This window comes from Spinacia oleracea, chromosome 2 (assembly GCF_020520425.1).
Source record: "Spinacia oleracea cultivar Varoflay chromosome 2, BTI_SOV_V1, whole genome shotgun sequence".
NCBI lineage: Eukaryota > Viridiplantae > Streptophyta > Magnoliopsida > Caryophyllales > Amaranthaceae > Spinacia > Spinacia oleracea.
Window position 1 is genome coordinate 75,185,216 of NC_079488.1, and position 20,831 is coordinate 75,206,046.

The window sequence follows — 20,831 nt, forward strand, 5'->3', positions numbered from 1 at the left end:
TTGAGTTAACAAAGTACACTTCATTGTCACATCGTTTCAGCATTTCATAATTGGAAGTATGAAATAGTTTTACTTGCATCTTCTACAAAAAAAAAAAAAAATAATAATAATAAATAAAAGAAACTAAATTTTCACCACGCTATTTTTCACTCAACAGCCTTCATAATTCATTATTCATGAAAGAAAATCAGAAACCATTACCCCCAAGTTCGGACCGACAACTTTATCAAGTAATAAAAGGTCGGTATGTGAATACCGTTTTCGATTGAAATGGAGTACATAAATGAATGCACGTTAATTTCTCGATATTCCAAAAAATGAGTGTTTTATTCCGTCAACCTAACTTTGGAAATTGGAACTGTGATAAATGGTTATAAGTAGAAATGCTGGCAATGGCTAATGTTTGTACTCTGCAATTTTCAACTTTAAAAATGTGTCTGATTGACTTGGTTTTTATTTACTCCGTACATAAGAAACTGATACGTCTTTAACTTAACTAGCATTTTGACACGTGCAATGCACGGAAGCATTATATATATAAAGTGTGAAAATCTCATCCCTCGACCTACAAGAGTAACAATCAACTGTAGTAAAAACGTGATATATAATATAATTGCTTCTAACCTAGCAAAGAAAATGGCCACTAATCAAAATAATAAAAATAAATGGGAAAATTAAGACACAATCATTGAAAAAGGTACGACAAAATAGCCGTTGAAAAGGTAGAAAATACATAAAATAAAGGCATATTGCCTCTGAAAATATATGTATGTGTTGATTAGTTGATTGTGCGAATGATATAACCAAAAAAAAATTGTAGTCAAATTTATTTATAGGGGGAATGGGAGATGAGAGATTGATAACACTCTTGTTATTTTATGAAGTTAAGAATTTAAAAAGATTATTAAGTTATAAGTACTAATACTTGTTGATTTGTGGTTATTTAAATCTATGTTTATGTTATGGACTTATGGGTGACTTTTGAGTTGTTTATTGTTTTCATATTCAAAGTTGTCTTTTAAGTTGCCACAATTTTAATACAAGTATTAATATTGAATAATATTTTAATGACTCAATTAAAAAAAGAAAAAAAAGGACAAAAGTTGGAGATGATGGGGGAGGTGGACACATGTCACACATGTCACTATGGTTTGAATTTTTAAATACTAGGTATAGATTTACTATTCTAATTATTAATTGAATATAATTACCCCTTATTTTTCTTAAGTTTCTTAAGTGAATAAGTACAATTGTCAAAAATTGACATGATCCCATCGACATTCAAAAAACCCAAAATGACCCGAGAAAAGTTTATGCATTCAGTCTGTAATATACACAATGGTCGACGTACAAAATATCTTTTAACAATACTTGCATCATTTCTTTTTTATACACGTATTCCAACATATTTTTCTTTGGACATTAATATCTCTAATTGCGTATAAGTAAAGATTGTAAAAGATTGATATTAGGAATCCTCGATTGATACGAATTTAACAAGATCTCACTGGTTGAGAAATTGTTAACATTATTTTCTTACCTAATGGTGAAAGAAAATTTGTCAAAGTTTGTTGATAAATATTGCTCAAATAAGAAACGATGCAAATGATACGAAATTGAGGTAGTATTAATTAGACCGCACCGTTAAGACCCGATCTGTAACCGATCGATGACCAATTTGTTCTCTCTTCAACGTGTTCGATGTGTTCTCTTTTCTTTAGTTTGGTTATTTCTGGAGTTTATAATTCATCCTATTGAGTGATTTAGGTTAGTGTTTCTTATATAAACACGACCTATATTTTCTTTCCTTATTAAAAAAAATAAAAAAATTCCAACACGGCCCATTTAACTTGTATTCGTAACATGCAAAACAAGGGCAATCTGAAAAGACTTTAATACCCTCACCTCGTACGCATCAGAAACATAACACAAAGGGCAAAAACGACAATAACACAACTATAAAAGCAAGCAAGAAGAACACAGAAACTAGGGTTTTCATCGAAAGAACAAGAAAGAGGCAAGGAGAGTCCCATGGGAGTTCCTGAGGACCGTTTGCCACTCTCCTTTGCCAATGATTTCTCCAAAACCCCAAATCAAACGGCCCTCAAAGCAATGATGAAGATCAGCTTGCGCAAATTCTTCTGAGAATTGTGCACTCATCTTCCTCATACCATCATCATATTCATCATCATCAAATCCAACAACAAAAACAACAACACCAATCAAACACCCCTTATTTTATACGGAGTACTAGTACTATGTTACCATCATAATAATAATAATAATAATAATTTGAGGCAGTGATGAAGCTTGTTCTTTCGAAAGTAGTCAATTTCAGTTTGGTTTTGTGGCTAATTTAATAAGTTGGGTAATTATTTTGCTATTTGGCCTGGCAGCAATTTGATCTAGATCTGGGTTTTTAGCGTTTGTTTGGTTGAGATTTTATCTCTCCTCAAATGCTTAGATCTGAGTCTGGTTAATTTGATTTGCCGCTAATGGTACAATTTTGCCCTCTTTTTGAATTTTGCTGCGCCAAATTGTTTGATGAAGTCCAGATCTGAGCCTCTGATACTTAAATAAACTTAGAGATGAATTTGAAGTGATTGAATTTCTGGATTGATAGATTTCTGGGTTGAATGTTCTCTAATGCTAAAAAAACCCATTAAATTTAACAATTTAGCTACTTCATGTTTAAAAAATACTTTTAAACCGTAATATTAGTAAGTTTTGTTTTTGAGCTTTGAATTTGTTTTGAAGGACTGCAGATTAGTTTTGTGAAACTTAGAGATGAATTTGAAAATCTAATTACAGATCCACATCAATTCTGCAATTTTAGCAAATTACAACAGATCTCTCAGACTTGTAGCACTAATATCATTCCATTTATACTTGACTAGCTTTCTTATGGGGTCCTAATGGTAAAAAATGTACGTTAGGCAAAATGTGAAGTCAAAACTTGCAACAAAGGTTTTTATTTGTTTTTTCGAAAACATTTTCAAAGGAAAACATGGAGCTAAATGGTTAGAAGATGTTAATATTTCCGAAATATACCCCTATTTATTAAAATTCTCAATCTACTGTTCATGTCCGCAACCATCTCAAAATAAAATTATTTTTTCTGCGGATAACAATACATCGCCAATTCGATTTCGTTCATGAGTAAATTGTCAATTCAATTGGTGATATGTTTCTTAGTTGAAAAAAAGCAATTCACAACTATTTGGATCAAAACAACATCAAAATAACTTAAACAATAATTTTCAATAGAAAGTGTATTTTGGAAGCTCAAGCTTTAGCTTGGGAATTTCATACTTCTAGACATAAAAACTCCTCTATTTCACACTCCTTTAATTCGGCTCTTCGGTGGTCCCCCCTTCTTTGAATATCCTTAAGCTTAATTGTGATACGTCTTGTATGAATGTTTTAGTAACATTGCAGGGGTGTTTAGGGATCATTTGTGCAATTGGATTCTTGATTTTCAGCAACAATGCATGTTACAATCAATATTAATGGGAGAACTCTTAGCCATTTGTACGGGATTGCAGATTATTAAAGAGAGGGGCTGGCCAAAGGTGGTCATCAACTTGGATTCCCAACAATCTTGCAGCGCTTGAGTGATATACAGTTTGTTGATGCTAATCTTCATAGTATTAACCAGTGCAGGGACCTCTTGCGGGACCTTCCGGGAGTTGAGTTGGATTTTGCTCCAAGGTGCACTAACAAAGTGGCGGATAAGATGGCTAAAATGTGTCGTACAGATGTAATAGATAGGCCTAATTTAATGTATTTTGAGCTCCCTTCGGGATATGTTGTGGATGTAATTTTGGAGGATAAGCCTCCTTGAACTTTCTTGTAACCTTTTAACTATTTTTATTTAACGTACTGCACTTTGCATCAAAAAAAAATCAATGGAAGTAAGAAGCACTTCGGATTACCGTATTTAAACAAAAGGGCTCAATAAACCTAAACAATAATTCAATTATCAATTTCAAATTTGAATATCAATTTCAATCAACAATTGTACATCAAATTAGGAAAAGAAAGAAAAGAAAATTAAAGTAAACCTAATTTTACCAAGTTATATGTGTCATAAGTGAAGTGGCGAAGATTTGAAGACGGTGCCAACAGTGATGAAGGTCTGTGTTTGGTTAGAGAGATGTAAATTGACAGTGATTGGTGAGTGGGGAAGGTCACAGAGAGCTAACCATGAACTCGCACAAGATGGAAAGTGGTTGTCGCTTGTATCATGTATGGTGGACGAGAAGAGGGCGAGGGGCTTCCACTTGACCTTTTGTGTTCTTATACATAAATCTCCAATTGAATTGGTGATCTACTGTTGTAAATCGCTAATTGAATCGGCGATTTTGTGCTGATTTATTAAAAAATACACCGTTTTTTTCTTGATGACGTGGACAGTAGATAGAGAATTTTGTGAAAAATAGACACATTTTGAGAATTTTGACTTCTTCAAGCATTATTGCCGGAAATCGCTCGAAACATGAAGGGAAAATACTTCCTCTGTAATTTAGTAGGAGTTACACTTACCATTTCCGGTCGTAATTTATTAGGAGTCATATTTCTATTTTTAGTAACTTTTCTACCCCACCATCTAATTAAATAATACTTCATCTAATTTAACCTACAATCCACCACCATATTAAACAATCCATTTAGAAACCCAACCCACCAAAGTTAATGGTCCACACTTGTTTTACTTGAATAAAATATTTACCCAACCCTACTTGATTTATTATTTTATTTCGTTCTACTACTCTTTCTTAATACCCGTGCCCGACCATATGTGATTCCTAATAAATCACGGAGGGAGTAGTTTTGTTTGTTTCGTTACAAGAAAAATTATAAAGAAAAAGAACATAAAAATGAGAATGAGAGGAGGGAAAATGAAATGTAAGAGATTAGAGTGGAAAATGTGGCATTCCTTCTTTTCAAACGAAAAGTTGGTTTTCCCCCCAAAAAACTTATTTTCTACTCCTTAACAAAACAAACAAAAAAATAGGAAATTTATTTTACGGGAAAATGTTTTCCGTCGAAGCAAAAGGGGCCTAAAAAACTGGAATATTGAAAAGAAAAGAAAAAAGGAATTAATATTTCATTGTGTTGGGTCAATACTGGAGACTTGGATCATGAAGGATTTCGGACATAGTTCACATTTATACGAATAACTCTTCGGGTAGTTGGATATGATCATATGAGTCCACTATTAATCTAGTATCCTCCATTCATGTCATTTTCTTAATCAAGTTAAGAATATGTGAAAATTGGGCTTTAATTCATCTAAGCTTCTGTGAAAAATGGGCTTCAAGTGAACTGCAGCAAATTGCAAAACATAGTATTAAACCACTAATCAATCCATCGATATTTCATTAAATCGGTGTAAATCATTAAAAACTTCGGGCATTGTTCACATTTTATTCTAATATAATTCAATCCGGGTATTTGAATACGGGTTGACTGTTATCCATGTGGACCAGGTCTAATCCAAGCCCTTGTCTCTTAAAATCTTAATCAACCTAAGAATATCCCAAAAGATGGCTTTTGATTTAGCCCAAACCCAATTAGTTGAGTGTAGGGAGTAAAATTCCTACAATTACTTTTTATTTTGCTATAAAACGCAAATTAGTCGTGAGAAGCTTTATTTCCATAAATTGTTTAGTCACCTAAGTCTTTGACTCTTCAGTTTACTTCTAAGTACTCGTGTTAGGTCTTTGATATTCGGACATGAATTACGGAAACATTGTCACACTTCGGCACTTAATTGTGGCTCAAAATCCCATGATTTCACAAAATAGCGAGTCAAAACACTTAAACACATACCTGTGTTCGACATGTATACTCGAATCCGAGTAACATAAGCGATATTTCCTAGCCAATACACTTTCTCATATGTTTTTGCCAACCACACAAGTGAACAACTATACTCATTTACATTTTGTAAGAATTTTCATTCCCCATATTTACTATATGAATCAAAGCAATCAGGTAGAGGTGAGAGGTGAGAAACAAGTTGGTTAAATGTCAGATTTGGATTAGAGACTTTCAAGTACGATTCATGTTCTATAAGTAGAATTATCCGTTGAGTCGGGTACGTCGAAAATTAACTTATTGTGGGGAATTAATCATCAACTATACAACTCTACAAGTATAGGAGTATTTGATTTTGGATTGGTAGTGTTCGTTAGGGTGCATCCGGGGCCGTCCGGTTTGGATCAGTTTCGGACTTTTGGGTATGATTTGGATGGGTCAATTCTAGACTTGGAAAAGGGATGGTTCATATCGTTTCAATTCGATTAATCGGTCATTTCGTATCCCTCCTACTCTGGGGCGGATACAAGTTTGGGTTGGGTCCTTTCAGATATCGGGTACAATTCGGTTTATGTCGGTTTATGTATGGTCAAATCGGGCTTGGTTTGGGTAAAGATCTCGGGTCAATTTCAGTTCGGGTCACATCGAGTCATTTCACATCGGATTAGTATTTTTTTGTGGTTAGTTCGGCTTTTTTCAAGTTAGAACATTTTTTTGGTTACATTAGGTCATGATGTAGGAACTAACTAATATTAGGGTCAGGCGATTCGGGTTAATTTGGTTCTGTTATTTGGTTCATGTCGATTCAGTTCGATTACTTGGTTCAGGTCAATTCAGGTATCAGTTCATATCAGGTCAAGTCAATTTCGAATCTGTTTCGATTTCGATTCGGATTATTTTCGGGTTTCGGATTAGTTTCGAGTCGTCATTTTGGGCCAATTGGATCGGGAATCGGATTCGAATCACTTGGACGGGGGAAGGTTTCAGTTAGACTGTGATAGACTGGTGATACTGTGATAGACTGTGATCTTCCCTCTGCTCTCGGCGGATAGCTCCTGCATAATATGGAGGTTCGTTCTCTTTCAACCTAATTTCTTTTTAAAGTTGTGTAATTTTTCTGATTTTACTAGTTGCTAAGTGATTACTGTGCCCAAAGTTCAGTAATTTAATGGGAAGAGTACGCTTAATTTAATGGGAAGAGTACGCTTAATTTATTTGCAAGAGCACATAAATGGGATAATTGAGGCAGAATTTCGAAGGCTTTGCTGAATAATGATATTGATCCTGTGAATTAGTATTATTGTTTTCTTTTTTGCTGAATTTGTTGTTATTGCTGTTGTTAATTCAGTTGAGATTGCACTTAGACTAAGAAGAAAGATTGGAAATCGAATTAGGTTGTGGCATTCGAAAACTCGGTAGGAATCGAGATTGTGTTGCACTATGAGGTCTTTTTGATGTGCCAAGTGACCACTTCCCCATTTCTTCAATTAATGTTTAGGGTGTTCCTTCGTCTAGTTGAGGTGTCGGAAACTTAGTAACCATGTGAACATGCCAATTTTTCGTTTATGTAGTGTTAAACTCTTGGAAGAAAGAAAAGCTGTGAACCAAGTGTGCACTATGCGAAATGTATTTGAATGTTCAGAATACCATTCATTATACAGTGAGAAATTTTGTGGTTATGAGTTTAGTATCTCTGTATCTGTATACGCAGGATCCATTAACCTTTTAGTTCATGGCTGCAAAGAGGACTCTAGAGCCTCTATACAAGTTCTCATCTAGAATTAAGTAGTTAGTATAGTTTGCTGGTGGACGTTTGAAGGGATTGAACAAAAGCGAAAAGTTTTGTTTGGGTGTTTGATCCACTACGGAAGCTTAGGCAGTGGTTCTTAAGGTAGAAAGAGAGTAAAAGAAATGAACCATGGAAGAGTTTGTGGAAGTTTAAATCTTAAACATAGATGGTGTACTTGTAACTTGAGTCACCCTTCTAGGTGAAGCTTAAGCCCGATTTGTATTATTAAGATTAAAGGAACCACCCAATTACAAGGATAGGCTAAGCCGCTAAGACAAGAATCATGATAAGGAACCATGCCAAGCCTGGAGACCTTATACAGGAATAGAGATAAAGGACAAGGTATCATCCTGTGTTCATCCTTAGGACTAGGGCCAGTTCGTAGCTACTTAACTTGCAGTTTGTAGACGCTGTAAAGTCTGCAGTTTGCTTGTGAATATTGTATGATAACAGCATTAGGAAAATCCAAAAAGTTTTGTCATTTAGACCAACTTTACATAACCTTCTAAATAGTTGTATGCCTAGACACCTATTTATCCTCTTAGTATTTCGGGGGGCACAATAGAGAAAATTCTTTGGAAACCCAAAGCCAACGGTGATGTTTTGTGATGGTAGCATTTCCATCCGAGGAGTGAAGCAATAATGAACATTCAATATAATTCACATCATAAAAGTTTAGTTTAAGAAAAATTTGTTTTTTCTTACGTTAAATTTATTTATTTCCTTCATAAGGGTTGTTTGTTATCCACAAAATATTACTTCCTCTAATTTTTAATACTCGCAACGTTTGTCGTTTTCACGCATGTCAATGCACAACTTTGATTATTAATATTTTTAATTATCTTTAAGCAAAAATTATAAAAAATTGATATTTTGGAAATACACATTGAGACGAATCTAACAAGATCTTACATGACTATATTTCATCTTACTTATAAATAACCAATAATAGCCAAAGTAGAATATGTGAATAGTGTCAAAATTCCAAACGTTGCGAGTATTAAAAATCGGAGGAAGTATTAATTTGTGAGGTCTTGATTTCATATTATCTATTAGAAGCCAAATTTTCGATGTAGGCTCTAACAATTGGTATCAGAGCCAAGTAGCCAACGTCAAAATATTAAGTGGTTAAATTTTTATTTTGAATTTTTTTTATAATGGCTTGTACTAGTGGAACGACAAAAGTTGGGAAATATGTAATTGAAAAGTTCAATGGAAAAAATGATTTTTCCATGACAAAATTAGAGAATGCAAATGAAAAGTTTGTTAATTTAGCAAATGCTGCACGAAGCGCTAGCGGGAAAAGAACAAAAAACCGAAGATATGAAGGATGAGGATTGAGAAGAGTTAGATCCTGAAGCATTAGCAACTATAATCTTGTGTCTTGAGAGAGATGTTGCATTCTTGGTAAATGAAGAAACAACGGCTGCTGGCGTGTGGGCAAAGTTAGAGACAAGTTTCATGACGAAAACTCTAACAAACAAGATCTGTGTAAAATCCAAATTGTATACATGCAAGATGGAAGAAGGCACTTCAATTCGGGAGTATATCAATAAGTCTGATAGGATTATATCAGTATTAAAGGATATAGATGTGAAGATAGATGAGGAAGATCAAGCGCTCATGCTATTACTTTCATTACCAAAGTTCTATGAAAATCTAGTTCAAACATTGATGCTTGTAGGTGATACTCTAACCATGGATGAAACTAGAACATCACTTTTAGCGTATGATCTTCAAAAGGTTGCTACAAGTGGGATGATGTCTAGCAGTGGAGAAGAATACAGGGAACAAGCTTAGGGATTGTTTACAACTAGAGGAAGGACAAATAATAGAGGAAGAGGCAAGGGAGGAAAGTCTGGATCAAAATCTAGACCTATTGCGGACCATGTTTCAAATGTGGTGGGTTTGGACATTTTAAAGTAAATTGCCCAAATAAGAGGGTTACATTCAAGAGGTCGGACAACAACAACTCCAGAGGAAAACAACAAGAAAAACAAGAGGTAAATTTTGTCTCAAATGACGAGAAAGATTATTGTTATTCCCTTTCAGAAATGCAGAGCATCATACCATATGTACCTAAACATAAAGTGGTTTACAACTTATCAATGTTTGTTTGGACGGTGGCACAATTTTGATGGGAAATGATCATGCTTGCAAGACTGTCAGGTTAGGTACTATCTGAGTCATGATGAATGATGGAACAATAATAAACTTGAAGGATGTGGGACACATTCCAGATTTGCGGAAAAACCTTATTTCTCTTGGGTAATTAAAGAAAAATGGTTGCAAAATAGTCATGGAAATTGGAGTATTAAAAGTAGTATGTGGTTCCTTGGTAGTGATGAAGAGGATTCATCACGGTAATCTTTATCCTCTTTTTGGGGACAACTGCTACAAGTGAAGTTGGAATCAGTGGAAGTAAAGACCAAACAGAATGCATGAGGATAGGGCCCATGCGCCTTGGGTATATGTCGGAAAAAGGTCTATCATTACTTAGTGGACAAGGTTTGTTGAAGAACATGAAGAAACCACAAATGGAATTTTGTGAACATTGTGTGTATCGAAAAGCATACAGAGTGAAGTTCTCTATAAGCAAGCACAAAAGCAGAGTGTTGTTAGACTATGTCCATATGGATGTTTGGGGTCCGACTAAAGTTTCTTCCAAGGGTGGTTCCAGGTACTTTGTTACATTTGTTGATGATTATTCTAGATATGCTTGGATTGATTTTCTCAAGCATAAGAATGAATTATTTGACATTTTCAAGCGGTGGAGAGCAATGGTCGAGAACAGAACGGGTCGAAAGCTAAAAACTGTATGGTCCGATGATGGTACGGAGTACACAGAGGGAGCTTTCAAGGAGTTTTGTGATCAGGAAGGCATCGTGAGACACTGGACAGTCACACAATAGAATGAAGTCGCGGAAAGACTGAATCGTATACTACTTGATAAGGCAAGGTGTATGCGTTCTAATTCTGGTTTAGGCAATGAATGGTGGGCAGAGTCGGTTGCTACAACTTGTTATATAGTGTATCGATCACCACATTCTTATTAGATGAAGACACACCTTATAGAGTGTGGTTAGGGGAACATGCAAATTGCAAGAGACTTAGAGCCTTTGGGTCCACATTTTATTATCCTGATTGCATCTCTTCCTCCATAGCATGATAATAAGACTTAAAGTCTTTGGGTCCGCATCTTATTTACAATAATATTGCTTTTTTGGTTGCTATGGAGGAAGAGATGCAATCTCTTCATAAAAACTAGACATGAGAGGTAGTCCCATTGCCCTTGGAAAGACTGCGATTGGTTGTAAGTGGGTGTATAAAAGAAAACAGGTTCCTTCCAATACCGATGGTATAAAATATAAGGCTAGGCTAGTGGCTAAGGAATTTGAACAGAAAGAGGGTGTTGATTACAATGATATGTTTTGGAAGGGTTGGAATGGAGTAAAAATCCATTCCATCCATTTTATTGTTTGGTTAAGCTTTTTTGGAATGGAGTCTCATACGAAGGGGGTTCTATCTCCACCTTATATCCCTGGAATCTCATACCCACCTCTTACCACAAGATTCACAATCCATTCCATCCAAGTTACGAAGCCTAACTCACAAAAAATTGAGTAGAGAGAGGAGGGTGCAATTGCCCACCATCTTCGACCAGATCACCGGCGACCATCCCGACGACCATTACCGGCGACCTTCGATCCTGCGAGAGAGAAGCAACACTTCACCAATATTAACCCACCACTTCAGATCCGACCATAATCGCCCTTTAATCCTTTCCTTTTCTCCGATAATGTTGGAATTCTAGCTATATTTTGATGGACTTTTTCGGTAAATTAGTAGTTTTTAGACAAAATTCATCGTTATGGTTTAAAACTTTGAATGGTTGTAACTTTTTTTTAAAGTCGTAAGTTTGCAAAATGTTTGGGGTTGAATTGATGTGAAATTCAGAGGGTATTTTTTTTCTTTTTTTAATCCTTTTCTATTTTCTATTTTCTAGTAATATCATATGTCTGCTTATTTTTAAGATTCATTTTACTTTATATGTAAAATTTATCATTTTTAGATAAATTATGTTTCCTCCGTTTCGTAAATATCGCACCATTTGGTTTTTTACACTATTCACACTTCGACTTTGGCCATTTACGTAAGAAAATTGTAGTCATGTGGGGTCATGTTAGATTCATATCGATATATATTTTCTAAATATCAGTTTTTCTATAATTTTTACTTACACGATTTGAGATATTAAGAGTTAGAGGAGCAAAAGTCAACCATGATGCAATATTTATGGAATGGAGGAAGTAGTTAAATTATATTGGATTTAAAATTTTCATTGGATGTTTTATAATCCATTCTAAGAGTGAACCAAATATTATGAATGGATTTAAAATCCTTTCTAAGATTAAACCAAACAACTTTAAGTTGCTATGGGATTTTGAATTTATACCCCCATGGTATGAGACCATATCAATCCATTCCAGTTTAGTGAACCAAACGGCCCTTTAAAATGTTGGGAGTTTTGTACGTCCACGGTCCACTGCCACGACCACGTCTTCGCTGGCCGACTCTACCATGTGATTGATACATTTGTTTATCACGTGTATATCTTTTATTATTAAAGAAACTTTGGCTTGCAACACTTGTTGCTCATTTTCCTTTTTCCCCATTTTAACCATCCTTAATTTGCCCATGGGCGCAAAGATACCCATTAATTCACTAATCGTATTCGTCATAGAATATGAGTCCTTATTTTGACTCTTCAATAGCAATCACAACATGGTTGAAATCAAAATCAAGAGAACGTAGTATTTTTTCAACTACGCGAGAGTCTTGCATTGACTCACCTAGCCTTTTCATTTGATTCACAATGTATAATCTCTTGTGAATTCAAACTCTCCTCTTAGAGTTTGAAGGCGAACCTTCTTAGCTCTACTTACTCCTTTATATGAATTTTGAAGGAACTAGTTATATTAGCAATTTCTCAAACATATCATCATCCAAACCTTGATGGATGATCGTCAGTGCAATTTTCCAACGTTTCTTTCTCCGTGTGGGTTAATTTAGACTCATCTTCAGGTTGCGTTTAACCATTCTCAACAATCTCTCAAACTCCTTGTGCACCAAGAATTGTTTTTATCCGAAGAGACCGCCTATCATAATTTTCTTTCGTGAGTATAGGCTGTTGAATCGCTACGACATTATTTTTTGTTGCCATGTTTTATAAACTAGCTCGGATACCAATTTGTTTGAAGCGAGTTGGACTCTCACAATAATTTCAAACAATAAAATAGAGAGGAAAAAAAATGCACTTAATATAATTATATATATATATATATATATATATATATATATATATATATAATCTCTCGTTTGTCGTCCCGTTATCGCTTTTGGGTCAATTGGAAACAACCTCTTTGCAATTGCAGGGGTAAGGTTGCGTACGTCCAACCCCCCCTTACCCCGCTTCTTGCGGGAGCCTCTTTGAGGCAATGGGGTAATGATAATGAATGATAATGATGAATCTCTCAGTGTGTATGTTCTACAAGATTGAATTACTTATTTATATAATGCTATTACAAACTAATAAACGAATGGTATTCCTAATATTTTTCTCATTCTAACATATTAATATCTTTCCTTGATTATCTCCTTGCCATGCATCATATCGTCAAGTTTATCTAATTTTAACAGCTACAAAGGCTTAGGTTTGGTCTTGAAGAGTTTTGGAAAACATCAGAAAAGGGACGTGAAGAAAACTTTGCTGTTTATATCAATGTAGGAAAGGGCCTTTATTGAGTTTACATTAGACACTTTGGTTTCTCTCCTTTGGAAATTGGGGGAAAGTTTACATGATTGTCTAGTAAGTAATTATACCATTGATAACAAATTAACAATGAGAGTATGAGACTATAGATTGGTTGACTACTTACTTACAAGGGATGTATCTTGGGGTCGCCCAACGGCTTAGGCATTGTGGATGACCACCAAACCCAAGATTCGTAACCTCTGGCAATAATCATAAATTAGGTTTGTAAGATACTTTTTGGGGTGTAGACCGTGGAATGGACTGCACTGAAGTCTCATAATGCTATAGGATCTTTCTGGCTCATATATTCCATCCTTTTCATGGAATATACCACCGTACAACTGGTCAGACAAGCGTATTCTGAAAGGAGTAAACTATACCTTAATGGTTAATATCCTTCTTCAAGCTGGCAAAGAATCTTAACAAAAGTTGAAGGGAAGTATTAATGTATAGTCCAACGGGTAGCAAGACTACAAATTACAAAAACAAGCATAGAAGTCCTTTTGTGTGGAGATTCTTGAAAAAGAAAGAGCGAAGTCTCCCTAGCTGCAAATGTCCTAGTTGAAACTTATATAAAGGGCTATATTCTTATATGTCCTGTGTTATCAGGTAGGATGAAGCGGTGCATGTGCATCAAGCTTGGCTTTACTCTGAGTGAGTGTTGATTGCTGTTTTACTTGTTCGAGATGACCAAGTGCTTAAGGCTGCCAAATGAAGATGCCGATGGTAGTTTTGTTACCTGAATCCTCAATTCACGACTAGGGAATGAAAATTCTGACATCAATTTCTGGATTAGTTGCCACAAACAACAACAGGAGTAGGGAAGACTATGAGGACTTTGTCTTGACCCCTTGTCATAAAATTTATGTGATGTAATATTTAAATGGCATGTCAATTTTCATTTGGTTTACTATAGTTTCTGGCTTTCTATTTTACATAAACCTCTGGGTTATTAATGTCTAGAACTCTAGATGTCAGGGTTTAAATCATGCTTGGAGAGTAATTAGAGACTTTGGATATCTTGGTGTGCTGCTGATGTGAATAAAATTAGAGGTCTCAAGCAACTTTAATAGCATTTTTCAAAATTTTGTTGGCTATATGTGTTTGGACATATCTTGGGCATGTAGATTAATACTTCGTATGTTTTTTTTTTATGATGCAGTAGAGTAAAATGAAAAAGTACTTGTCAGAATTTTCACGTTATACGTAAACATGGAATAAAAAAGTCATCAAGGCAGGAGCTAAATCATTGTTTAGATGATTGGGGAAGAGGATTCCTGAAGGTAGCATTTGTCGAAGATCACAGTGCGTTCATGATTTACATTGATGATGATGATTACCAAACATGTTAATAACAACTGAATGCCTGTCCAATCTAGGTTAAATTTAAGGTTTTTGCTATTGATTAATGTGGATTTTTCTTAATTTAGCTGGCACCAATTGGAACTGCTTATCATTTCTTACCTCATCGAGCTGAATACAACTTCCTGGCTTTGGTGTTTACACCTGGGTGAATGAAACCCTGATTGCAACTATTGAGCATCAAGCCCTGAACTCATGTGTTTGAAATGTTTTGCCGTGTTCTCCAAATTTCCGTGTCTAAGATTCATGTTTACTGTGTACCACAGAGTATTGTTTTTAATAAAAAGTGTTGTCTAAAGAGAGCTGTGGTAATATCTACTTTGAAGGCCTTCTTGCTCTCTGTAAGGACTGTGACTGATTGTTCAAGAAAAAAATTGTACCTTATGTTACCTTAAAATGTGACCAAGCTGCCTTAATTAAAATGAAGTACGAAGCTAGTTTAATTTTCTTGACATTTGAGAACCATGTTTTTATGATTTGCCTATATCTTCTGTTACAGCACTCCTCCGTCATAGTATCTGTACCGGAGGTTCATTTTGATTGTGATCAGGATGGAAGTAACCTACTGAAATCTGGCTGAATTACATCAACATCTGGAAGAATCTTGACGTACATACTATTTTGTTCTTCAATGTAGATATTTGCTATATCATGGCATAAGTCTTCGGGAAGCTGGAATAACTGAATTAACAAGGCCAAGCCTTCGAGTTTTTGTATGTCTCCAATCCCTTATTCTCTTTCGAACTGAACCTTCATCTATGACAATTTGCTATTGTTTTGTTGCTTTACTGGTCTTAAATTTTTCTGTGATATGAGGTTTGCAAGGATGAGATTCTGTCTGACAATTTGAAACTGAAACATCAAAGGGTGGTGACATAGGTTGTAATGAATTCACACCTCGTCTCATAACTGAAAGTACCATTATAGAACATGTTGATACAACATCACTCAACCGACCCTTTTTTCACATATAAACACATTTTGCGAACAACTACCTTGTTATACAAAAACTAAAAGGTTAGAAGTTAGAAGTTACTTGCATACAGTTCTGCATAAAATGGTAGTATCAGACATATTTTTGTTTTTTCTTATTTCCGTTCAACGGTGAAAACATATTCTTCTGTGAATCTTTCTGCTAGCCAGTAGTGGTGGTGTACAATGAATATTGTGCCTTTTGTAAACTATTATCAGGTGAAATAGAACATTTGAATTGTAGTTACAAACTGATGAGCTCTGTCTATGGTATACTCACATGCTCGAAGTCCATCCTCAGGATAAAAATGTTGCTATCCTGAATCTCATATATGCGACTCTGTGATTCAGTCATTATGTTCTTATCTTTCCGAGTTTCAACATGATTACAAGCCCAGGAGCTCTAGAATTATTTCCTTACAAGGCTTTATATTCTTTCACGAGTTATTGTATTTTATCTCTTATTTTCTTAATTCATGATTATTGGCTACATTACTCGGACTTGGGTACTCGTGTTCGACATGGCTACATGTCCAATAGCTTGACTCAGCTGTTTGGTAGAACTATTCATGATTTTGCCCCAAAAATGATGTGTCAAATGTCTTACCCATGCCGGAGTGTCGAATATCTGACACGGGTACTTGAGGTATAATGGAGAGTTGGAGTAACGGCATTGATTAATGGTAATTATTGATTTGAGGTTCTTAACTGTTCCAGTATTTAAAGTCCTAGTCAGACAACAATTTTGAATTTTCACACCTAATTCACTGTCTCAGTCTTGGGTCAAACTGTCTTCTTCTCAAATTTTCATTTTCGAGCTTTTATTCTTGAGTCAGTGGGACTACTTTGCTTGATTACCTTAGAACATCAGATTCGAGCTGTCTTAACTCTTAATACATCATCTGATGATGATAATGTCTTTTACATCTTTTCAAAATCATATTAACTTCCAAACTTAGTCATTATCAACCTGGGGTCGCTTAGTTTTATCGTGAAAAAACTGGATCTTCATCGTAGAGAGAAATTATCATACTTTTCTCTTTGAAGTGCAACTTGTAGGATTTCCTTCACTAGAACCTTCCTATTTGAGATCATTGTCAAGAAAAGTATCTGCTTGTGAATGCCCTTTAATTTTAGGTAGAAGTATGTACGGCTTTGCTGTTGCAAATTTGCAATGTAGAAGAAGATTTTTTATATCTAAACCCTACTACAAACACGAATTAAGTACAATTGATTGATAAACTACTTCGGAAATTATGCAACACCCCGGCCCCTCTACTATTAGGTTTTTTTAAAATGTTAATGTACTGAACATCTTTTCTCCATTCACTAGGTGTAGGATTAATGGCTTGTAGTAATATTTACGACCTGTTTGATGGACTGATAATTTATGACGATACATATGTTTGATACATATGTTTGGAAGTAAAGTTGCATTACTATGTACATTGACATGAGATTTATCTGTACAACATTAGCATTGTTTATTACCGCCTACCAAACTAGTCCCTATTGTCGTGGCACTTTACAGAAATTCGATGTTTGTATCCTCTTGTTTAGAAAGAAACTGATACTATGTTTTTTATCTGTCATAGAAAATCGACAAAGAATTGCTTTAAGAAATTCTCGGAGGCTTGATACTAAAGCTTATTGGCACTGTTTTTGTGTGTTTTAGCTTTGTGTTAGCCATTAGGTGGTAAATTAGCATATACCGACAACAAGATATTGTTATATTTCAGTTACTATAATCAGTTGGCTGTCGGTATCACCATTCTGATGAATTTTCCTGCAGCTGAATGACTAATCAACCAAAAAAAGCACTGTATCTTTACCCTGCTACGTACCAATCTCTCCTCACCGACACTGCTATTTGTGTTTCTATGAAAAACTCAGAGATTTTTATGGAAGTTTGTCCTGTAAAGTGCCCCATCTTTTTAAAGATGTAGGTACCAACTTACAACAATATCTCACATTCAATCATAAGGAGCTTTATTATTAAAATGTGGGTCCTTAGTTTTTTTTATGCATAAAAATTTAGTGTAATTTTCAACTGTTTTGATTAATAACTTCCTCTATTTTCTTATCTTTTGGTGCAGGGGTGGCCTGCTACATATCTGTAGGAAGACCGAAGACTCCCCACAAAGGATCTTACTTTGTTTAGGCCGGTTATTATTCTTGTGATTCCTTACTTTACAGAAGCAAAAGTCTCTCATAAAAAGAACCATGAATTGTCCCTAAAAGAACTGGTTAGACTTCCTTTCTCCGACCCTTCATCTTTACTTTGTTCGATCACGCTCCTTTTTAGGTGTTGCAAAGAGTTGTTCGGTTTGGTAGATTCTTTTAACGTCATGTTTTGATTTAATTTAGACTACATTATGCTCTAAGAAATTACCTTGTTATGATAAATTAATCGATACTTGATTCTTGAAATTTTGATTAAGGTACAGTTCAGATAATTGGGATGAGTTTAGGCCGTTAGGGTCAGTTTAATTTGAGAGATTCGCCTTTTTTCTATCTTCCACAGGATCTTACTAAAATTATTAGATCATTAACATACATACAACTCCAGGAACCTTCCCTCCCTTTTTGTATATGCCTTTGATTAAACAATAAAGTAAGTTTAGTATGTATGGAGATTAATATTATCATAACCAAAAGTTTATCATGGCTCAAAATTGTCATGCTGTTCTTAAACGCTTTTCCTTACTGTTAATTATTTGTTAGAAAAGTAGCGCAATATCTTTGGCTTTCCTCCGTTTTCGACGCGTTTGAGTGTTGTTAATCATCCTTAAAGAATATTCTTAATCAGGCCTAATCATCAGGCTTAACTCTACGTACCTATGAACTGATAATTCTGGGCAAAAACAAAGGCGGTCGTTAACTTTAAGCTCAGAATGTAACCACTTAAGCTGTAAATTAGTGTCTTTTTGTGTGATTTGTGTTAATCTTGGTGGGACTATGAGTTGCCAAAGTCCTTAATTATTTTGGGTGACTTGGATTATTATGCAGGTCCAATGATTTTTCGAGTTTATTTTGTTGGTGCGGATAATTTTAATTAGCCTGGCCTCTTCCTACCTACTGGTAACTGGTAAGTATATCTATATTGATGGTATGTTTCAACTGAAACTTTATAATACTATGAGTATAAAATATCTTACAACTTTAATGCATTGTTTTTTAGCCTTAATTAATATCATAGGCCCTAACATTAACACCTTCTCGAAGACGCTAATTGGGTGTGAAACTGTGAATGCTAAGGGACGAAGTTACGTTTTACTAACGCCCCGTTGGTGTATAATGGTAACGATATTGGCAACGAATGTGTAAGTTTCACGGCAGGATTTGCTCGATTACCATTACCATTACCATCTATTACCACATGAGATCGAGGCGATATTAAGTGGTAAAGGAATTTCGTAAAGCCAAGCCACCTAAAATGTGTTAAGCTCCCCTTGTTTTGTATGGGGGTACCAATGGCTGCTAGGAGTGGATGAACCTGCTTCATATTCTATTATTATCTTGTTAATTTAGTTGGTTAATTACATGTAATATTAATATGCTTATATTCGTTGCATACGTAGCGATATTAAGATAATCCTATTGATTGCCAGTAATTACACCGTAATAAGATCATTATGAAACGGATATCAATCTTATTGGGTGTTTTTAGAATCGTGCCATCGTTGAAGGACTGTATACTTTCGCGCCATTCACATTACTCCTAATGAGATTTTGGCCTAGTGGTTAAAACTGAGTGCCTTAATTTATATTGCTCATTACAAGGAAGCGTGGCTCTTCCTCTTACAAGGTTCATATGGCTTCTTAAGTAAACTGTCTGGTTTAGTAAAGTAGTTGTAGTACCAACCAAATCCTCGTAATTAATCATCTGTTTTCTGTCATATCTTTTAAATGCGACGAAGCTGGTCCAGAGATCACCAACTTGATGTAGTAAGTAGGTTCTTGATAATCTTTATTCAATTATTTTACATACTATGATAGAATATAAAACTAATTTTGGGGCTTCAACCATCAGTTTAAGCTTTTGGTTGAGTTGGTCATTTGACATGAGCTTTTGGTTGAGTTGGTCCTTTGACATGGTATCAGAGCCAACGTGACGCAAAGGTCACAGGTTCGAATCTCATCCACCCCTCCTTTCAAAGTGGAATATTTCGCGCTAGGTATGAGGAGGCCTATGCTGCATCCACACTTCAAGCCCAAATGGGCTTTCATGTGAGGGGGCGTGATAGAGTATAAAACTAATCTTTGGGCTTCAATCATCAGCTTAAGCTTTTGGTTGAGTTGGTTCTTTGACATACAAGGAAAGTATCCGTATGTATATAATATTCGGATGAATTTCGGATTGGATTTTTCCGTATAGGTATGGTGGTTTTGTAGTTGTTCTCTTGCTTAACTATTGGATTTTTTTCTTCAACTTTACCCCAAACAGCTAAACGAGCAAACAAAAAAATTAGTTGATGTCGCATAAACTAAAAGATTCAAGTTTTATCCGCGCCATAAATAGGAATAGAATGTTATCATGCGCGTGTCTTACCAAATTGACTTATGCATTTTGAGGTGGACACGAACATAACTGGTCGTGAACATTATAGATTTGATTCTTTAGTTCTAGCTTGGTTCGTTTGATAATGAAAACATCAGACAAGCTCGAGTTTAAATTATAGTTCGGATATTAAACGAGTCAAACTCAAATTCAATGATATTCAACTTGTAAGCTTAATTGGTTTTTTCGTCCCGACCTTGAACGATACCGTAATTCAGGTTCATTCTGATCATTCTTTCTCTCTCTCTGCCTTTGAAGATTAATGTGTCTTTGTCTAACAGCATGGCAAAAAGAAACTGAAAACTGAACTAACAGACCACATATTTAAGGCTAAGGGACCCAAAATCGGTTTTGTGGATACCATGTGGATCGTGGAAGGTTTGGTTTGACAACAATTTTTTTTAAGGGCATGTTCTTTATTTTAAGGACCCATCTCCCCCCCAATTAGTATCTAGTACACACGAATATCAACTATATTTCACCAACTACACAACTTTTAATTTTATATT

At 35.2% G+C, this 20,831-nt stretch overlaps 1 long non-coding RNA gene across 8 annotated transcripts; it reads left to right on the top strand.

Moving 5' to 3' along the window:
* The first annotated feature begins 6,579 nt into the window (after positions 1-6,579).
* LOC110800726 (uncharacterized) lies at positions 6,580-19,406 on the top strand. 8 transcript variants are annotated; one of them, XR_008928007.1, is made up of 7 exons: positions 6,580-6,893; positions 14,037-14,480; positions 14,590-14,710; positions 15,289-15,502; positions 17,554-17,763; positions 17,858-18,007; positions 18,771-19,406. It is a non-coding gene; the product is annotated as an uncharacterized lncRNA (long non-coding RNA). The 8 variants fall into 8 exon arrangements; XR_008928009.1 differs by having other exon boundaries at positions 6,582-6,893; positions 17,554-17,703; XR_008928011.1 differs by having other exon boundaries at positions 6,582-6,893; positions 15,427-15,502.
* The last annotated feature ends 1,425 nt before the right edge of the window (positions 19,407-20,831 follow it).